Source organism: Bos indicus x Bos taurus, chromosome 25, assembly GCF_003369695.1.
Source record: "Bos indicus x Bos taurus breed Angus x Brahman F1 hybrid chromosome 25, Bos_hybrid_MaternalHap_v2.0, whole genome shotgun sequence".
In the NCBI taxonomy this organism is placed as follows: Eukaryota; Metazoa; Chordata; class Mammalia; order Artiodactyla; family Bovidae; genus Bos; species Bos indicus x Bos taurus.
In genome coordinates this window covers 8174739-8182500 of record NC_040100.1, presented here as the reverse complement: position 1 = coordinate 8182500, position 7762 = coordinate 8174739, and positions in this window count along the sequence as shown.

Here is a 7762-nt window from a genome sequence, read left to right as displayed (position 1 = left end):
GAATGGATGACCAGAGTGGTCCCTGAGCCCCCTTCCCTAGCCCCCTCTGAGCCCCCATCCTCCTTGCCAGGTCTGTGTCCCTCTCTGATCCTCCACTCCCTCACTACAACCCCCTCCCAGCACCAAGCCCCTTCTTCCACACTGGAACTCCCTCCTTTCTGGGAGTTCTCCCACTTCTCTGAACCCCTACATCCATCACCAAGCTCTCCCGCTTTTGGAGCTTCCTCCCCCACCTCTCTGGGCCCTGGAGGCAGAGCTATCCTTCCACAATCCCCTTGGTGGCCCTGTTAAAGATCTCAAAAAACAAAAGAACAAAAACAAAACCCTTCTCTAGGTGTGACCAGCCTGAAAGGCTTGAACCCTGGAAGGGGTCTCAAAGGCCAGTCCCTTAGCTGGAGCCCCAAGGCTCTGGGTTGGGTGGGGCAGAACGGTTCTGGAAGAGTAACTGGCTCCCACCAAGCAGAGAGCAGGCCTCTAGGGTGTCAGGCTGTTATTGACTCCAGAAGGGAAGTCTCAGCCCCACCTGTCAACAGGGTGGAGCAGGGCCAGGGCAGGCCCTGACGGCCCCTGCAGGATGCCCTGGGTTCGGCCTCCCCAGCCTCCCTCCTCTCCCCGCCCCAACCCCAGATAGGATGGTAAGTGACTGCCCCCTGGTGCTCTCCCAGAGATCCCCAGATACCTGACACCACCCACCCCAGACAGCCCTGGGGAATCTCTGCCCAGGCCCAGAGCAGAAATGGGGGCAGAAAACCCAAGTCTTGGAAAACACTGACATGCCCTAGCCCTGCACCCCCCATTCCTCTGGTCCTGTTCTCTGCTCTGGGCCTCAGTCGCTGAAGCAGCTCAGGCCTCCCTCCTGGAGCACCTAGCTCACTTCCTAGGTCAGCCTTTGCAAGGTCTGGGAGCCTACTCCACCTTCTGCTCCTTTGCCACATGGGTGTCGTGTTACGAATCACACCGGCCCAAGGCAGTGTGCTGGGCACCTGCTAGCTGCCAGTCACACCTTAGCTTATTAAACCCTCATAGCAACCCTGTGCCATTGAGAGGCAGCAGAGGATTACAGCCGCGCTTGTGGCCACTGGTCACACTGGGTTCAAATCCCCACCACGGCACTTACGAGCTGTGGGACCATGGGGAAGTTACTAAATCCATTTCTTCCTCTGCAAAATGAAGTTGGTTATATGAATTAATACATGGGAAGTGAAAGTCGCTCAGTCGTGTCCCACTCTTTGAGACTCCATGGACAAAACAGTCCATGAAATTCTCCAGGCCAGAATACTAGAGTGGGTAGCCGTTCCCTTCTCCAGAGGATCTTCCCAGGAATCGAACCCAGGTTTCCCAAATTGCAGGCGGATTCTTTACTAGCTGAGCCACAAGGGAAGCCAATACATGGGAAGTCTTTAGTTACTTATTTTTCGAGTAAGAAACACTCATGAAAATTATGGGAAGATAACTTTGATCTTATTAAGAATGGAGATCACCCTTATTACAAAGTGAAATCACTGGTGATCTTTGTAAGTCAAAGGTTGAGGGAGGAATTCCCTGGTCGTCCAGGGGTTTAAGACTCCGTGCTTCCACTGAAAGGGGCACAGGTTCTATCCCTGGTCTGGGAACTAAGATTCTGCTTGCTTGCTTGCATCTCAGCCAAAAGGAAAAAAAAAAGTCGAAGGCAATATGAGGAAGCAGTAACTGTTCTTTCAGTTCTATTACAAAATGGAAGGAAATGGGACTTGAGCTTTAGAAAATAATCTTCTTTAGAGAAGATTTCCATTCAAGACTAAAGACACTTAACGAGTTTAAATGATGTGAGGATGGATGGAGAGAAGCAATGGAGCAATTGATAATGAGATTTAATTTATAACCAGGAACATAAAGTTCCAAGAAAGAAAAGAACAGACTGTGAGGGAATTCTCAGGTGGTCCAGGAGTTAGAACTGGGCTTCCATTTCACAGATATGGAAACTGACTTCTGAAGGACTAAGGAACTTGAGAAGTTATGCCTCACAACTAGAACAGGATGGGAGAATTCAAATCCTAAACTCTTAAGCTTTCTACCACTGAAATCCCTTCATCTGGAAAACGACACATGTTGCTGGGGACAGAAATCTCACCTTTCTAAATAGCCAGTAGCCACACTGAAGTTGGTCTTCAATTCCTCACTCCAGATTTGACACTGCCTCAGGCAACCCATCTCCCCTCCTAGCCTCAGATTACACAGCTCTAGGTTGGGAGATGAGAAGGGCGGAGATTGGGGTTGTCTGAGCTTCCTAACATTTCTGACATCCGCTTCTTGGGGGAAGAACTCTGGCTGGCCACCGCTCAGAGCGGCCACCCCGGAAGTGTGGGGGAAAGAAGGGCGTTGAGTGGGAGGGCATTTTGCAAGCGGCAGGGAAGGCTAGAGACCTGGGCGGGGGCCTGGCCATGGAAGGCCTTGATGTCCAAGGCAGCAGAGTCTGGCCTCGGCGTCCTCTGGACCGTGGGGCCTGCGTGTGAGGTGATGGAACTCGGTGGCCAACCCCTTGAGTCCCGCCAACTGCTGGGAGGGTCAGGCAAGCAAGTGGTACAGAGAGACCCCCGGCTTTCTCTGCAATATGAAAATAACGGAGACCTCCAGGGGCTGGTTCCAGAACAAGATCCACGTAGGTTAGAAAGCATGGCGAACCCGCCCTGGACTTGACAGGCTGCGTCGTTGTTCCAGAAGGGAACTCTGAGGGTCAGGCATTGGGTCGCGGGCCCCGCGGGAGCCCAAACCCCGCCCTTCCAAGCCAGCTCCTTCGGCCGACCGATCGCGGCAACGGACAAGGCCCGCAGAGGTCGCTAACTCCCTATAAGGCGTTGTAATGCCCTACAGAGGCCTGGCCAGGTTACTCCGGGTGACAAAGGCCCGCGAGGAGGGCGGAGACCCGGGGAGGAGAGAGGGGAGAGTGAACGGAGGCGGGGTGGGTGTGGCTTAGGACGGCCCGGCGGTGGGAGGAGAGCCCGGGCGGAGCGCAGCGGTTGGGCTCGGGCAACCGCCAGGCTGATTCCGGAGCAGAGCCCTAGCGACAGGCCGACCATTGGACGAGCGGGGCAGGCTGGCTGTGATTGGCTCTCGCTGCTGCCCCCGATTGGAAGGCGGCCCCGTCTCCGCCCTTGCTCACATCCGGGGTGGTCTGGCCTGGCCTGGCCCCGTCGCCGATCCCAGGTTGTCGGGTTCCCCTTGACCTCCAGGGGCAGCGCCCCCGGAGACAAGGCTGACCGGCGCGCGGGCTCGTGCGGCTCACCCATGAGGAGTCGCCGGTGTCGACGCGCGCCTGTGGTGCCGGCGCATAACAGGCCCCGGGTACACGCAGGGGGCGACATCCTGCCCCCCGGGGCCTAGGTGTTTGAAGATAGGTGACCCGAGGGAAGCCCGAGGATGGTTCTCCCCGATGGGTTGGAGCTGGGGCGAGACGGGCCGAGCTCCACGGCCCTGCTGCCGTCTCGGGGTCTGGGCCCAGCCGGGGGCGCGCGAAGGCTTGCAGGAAGCCGAACCTGGCCGCACCCGGGTTTGGCTGCAGAGCCGGGCAATGCCCGGCGGGGGGCAGCAGAGGATGGAGCCACAGAAGCAGGCCCCTAGGTGAGGCGGGGTCGGGCCCCGGATGGATGCTGAGCCCTCCTAACTCCAGGGCCCCGCAAACCAAGTAATGGGTCAGGAGCGGCCAGACCAGTCGCAAGTGCATTCTTGAGTGCTGAAGCCCTGAGGGATGGACCAAGGCCGTTTGTTTTCTTCCCTTGGTTGTTACGGCGCTGTCACCACTGGGCTAAATACATTGTAGATCCTTAACCTTTAGGATACTGGGGGGGAGGGTGCTCCTTTTGCCTTTGCCCAGCAGTGTAATGAAGTGTGTGTCTGATTTTGAGGATCTGGACAGCACTTAGGGAAATTACAATGGAAAGGAATTCACCCACAGTGCTTGCAGTCAGCGACAAGCTGCTCCCCCTTTATACATGTTACCCAGCCATTTACTAAATCTATTTTGTGTATTCAATGAATGTAATCCCTAATTTAGGTCAAAAGAATATTTTTCACTTGGTCCACCCACTACCCTCTCCAACCTAGCATTCATCACTGAGGGACCACAACATTCCCCCCAAAGAATTTTTTTTTAAGCTGAGCAGGGAAAACCACCTATAAGCTGTTAACACCTCCATATTTTCAGAGGCAAGGACTTTTGGAAGGCAGTATACTTTCATATTTCACTTTCCCTTTTCACTTGCATGCATTGGAGAAGGAAATAGCAACCCACTCCAGTGTTCTTGCCTGGAGAATCCCAGGGATGGCGGAGCCTGGCGGGCTGCCATCTGTGGGGTCGCACAGAGTTGGACACGACTGAAGCAACTTAGCGCCAGCAGCAGTATACTTTCATAAGGGAATCCAAAATGAGCTGTCAGTCGGGCTTTAAACAACTGAAGGGACCATCCAAACTCCCCATCTCAATTCTGGCTTCAGGAGGCTAAGAGCCAGTAAGCAGTAGGGTAACTTGTCCATCGTGGAGACTGCGTTAAAACAAGTCTAGATTCCTTCTCCCAGGTAGATCCAGTGTGAAGGCAGCCTGTCAGACGATTGCGGGTTCCTGACAACTCTGGGAATATGGTGGGCTGCACTATTTCACTACCTAGGCCAAGCATAGGGGCAGAACAGCTGCAGAGCACCAGGACTCACCAAACCTAGTAAATGGTTGCTGAGTCAACACAAGGGCTGAGTGGACACCCACCTTGTTTTTTTTTTCCATCCAAGGGAAGGAGATGGGTGTGAGGAGGCAAAACGCCTTAACCTAAAGGACTAGTCAGAAAACAAGAGTTCCCCTGTGTAACGGGCAGGTAACTTTGTCCTTGTGGACTCGGGTCACACAGACCCTGGTGCAGACTGCTGCTTAAGAACACCTGATTCTGAAGGATGAGCCTTGGGCCAGCCATCATTCAATTCAAATTCAATTCCGTCTGAACCAATGAGAAGGCTAGATGGAGGGACAAAGAAAAACCTTTATGCAAGACCAAAAAAAAGTGCCCCAACAGAGATGGGAACAAATTAAATGACAAAGGAGGAAACAAATGGACAAACCCAGAATCTGGCACTTTCTGTAAGACCACCAAGTGGCCTAGTCTCTGGAAAAGTCAGTGTTACACAAGTAGTGGAAGGAGTAGAGGGTTTACAGAAACCTAATAATGAATTCCAATTGATCCATTAGATCAGAGGAGGGTGGTTATAAAGTGCTATCAGAGGCATCCTGGGTACGCTTTGGGGAGACTGGAATATGGGCTGATATCAGGAAATTACTGTAATTTCCTTAGGTGTGATGACAATGGGATCGTCCTAAGAGAATATGCTTTTTAGGAGAAATATGAACGTAGGGAGTGAAATGGCATTACTTTCAAGGTTCCACAAGACAAATATCAAGCAAATGTCGCAAAGCAGTAGATATTTAGTTATCACTGCACCATTCTTTTCAATTTTTGTGTTTGAAATATTTCAAAATAAAAGGCTGGGGGCAAAGTCCCCTGATACCACCTAGCTATCCTTTGAACAGGGTTAAATCTAACACAAGAGGCAGTAACCGGGACTACCAGTTCCAAAACATTCGCATTTAAAAACCACAAGGCAGGGAATTCTCCAGTGGGCCAGTGGCTAGGACTCTGCACTTTTACTGTCAAAGTCCCAGGCTCAACCTTTGGTCAGGGAACTAAGATCCCCAAAGTTACACAGTACAGCCAAAAAAAGACAATCACAAGGCAGAACCTTGTTATGACCCACAGGTCACTCAAAGCTCAAAAGCAGCAAAAATCCTCCCACCTCAAACTGATTCCAACTGAGCCAGATTAGGGACAGTGGTTCACTACCTGTGGGAAGGGAAATGGGTGGCTGGGAAACAGTCAGGAGAGACTTAAGTGTTACCTGATGTTGCCAAACTACTGACCAGATAGGAAATTTTAAGTTTCATGGGCAACATACTGTTTCTTTGCACTTTTTTTATCCCCCTTTACAGCCCTTTACAAATATAAAGCTAGGTATGGGTTAAGTATGCAGATTAAATACCAAAAATCCTATGGGCTGGTACTAGGGACTCAGTCGGTGTGACCCAGCCACTCTCGCCACAATTCTTCACTGACCACAGGTATCTGGTTAATCAGAGGTAGGGTTTGTGGCCATTCAGATCCAACCACAGCTACCCATACCAGAACTGGAAGGTTCAAACCAGCAGCTAATTACTAAGTTGGTACACCACATTGTATTGCTGATTAGGCTGGAGACCACTAGGATCCGTCAGCTGTTAGAAATCAAGAACAGTGTTAGCCCGGGTAGTGTTCAGAAGGCCGATTCTCCAAGTTTGCTTTGAGAACTGTGCCCAGTTGGGAGCTGCCATTCTTGGCCACTCAGGTCAACGAGTATGAGTCAACACACATACGTTCCGCTGACCGGCACAGAGGCCAAAGTGTGAGGTCATTACATATAAATAGAGCAGAGGAAGACTACACTCCCTCCATCAGGCAACTTATTTGCTAACTAAAAGGCTCCTTGCCACCAAGTCCCAACTGATGTCCCCCCCACTCCACCTGCAAAGCTCTATTTAAAGCAGGAATGGAAAGCCCTGCTCTGGAGGCCTGAAGCCAAGTAGATCATTCACTCCTTTACAATTACCCTCCTGCCCATCACCTTTACTGAATTCCTTCTATCAGTTTTCTAAGTTCTAGAATGCACTGAGGAAGAGGGCCTCTACCACTGGTGCCTAACCCATGGTATCATTCAACTCCTGCATTAGGAGAGCTTTCTTAACCTCAGCTCTTCGGGGCCGTTCTTTCCAAACTACTCATCACTGTGATGAAGGGTCATCCCCTCCTTCTGCCAATACTTCACATATGAAATCCATCAAGGGAGACGAATGCAGGACCAGCTATGAGAGTCCAGATGACTTGTAAGAGATCTGCGAAACTGTCAAATAAGGCTACTCTTCTATTTTTTGTTTTGGAAAGCAATTACTTTTCATGAAACTGTTACATATCATAACATGTAATAGGTTTCTATTAAACAAATGAGTATTTTCAGCTTCGGGTTTCTGACATAAACTAGCCTCGAAACTTACACTTTGCGTAAGAGTGATGTAAAGGGGTCCTGAGATGAAGTTTAAGAAACACCTGCATTAAAGAACTCTTAAAACTGGGTAGAAATGCAGCAGTAGACAGCATTTCATCTCAAGAGAAGTTTTGTCTGTGAAAAATCCTCTCAGCAAATTCCAGGCATTCACAATGGGCATGCCTGTGTGCTAAGTAGCTTCAGTCGTGTCCAACTCTTTGGGACCCAATGGACTGTAGCCCGCCAGGCTCCTCTGTCCATGGGCTTCTCCAGGCAAGAAATCAGGAGTGGGTTGCCGTGCCCTCCCCCAGAGGATCTTCCCAATCCAGGGATCAAACCTGTATCTCTTAAGTCTCCTGCACTGGCAGGCAGGTTCTTTAGCACTAGCGCCACTTGGTAAGCCCCTTCACTATGGGATGCTGTTACACCAAAGGAACAAGGGTGGATTTGTTCATTCTGGGTTTTCCATAGCATCTTATGGAAAACCCTGAATGAACTTGGTTGCCAGTTAACTCAATACCCTTCTTTCTGAAGAACCTTGGTGAGCCTGTTCTCATCTTGCCTGTATTTCTATTCCCCTGTTGGCAAGACATGTCTGTCTCTACCCTAGTGACTCCCCCAGTCCTGAGGTCTTGCTTGGTCAGTGCGTGCCGGGTGCTCAGTTTCATCTCCC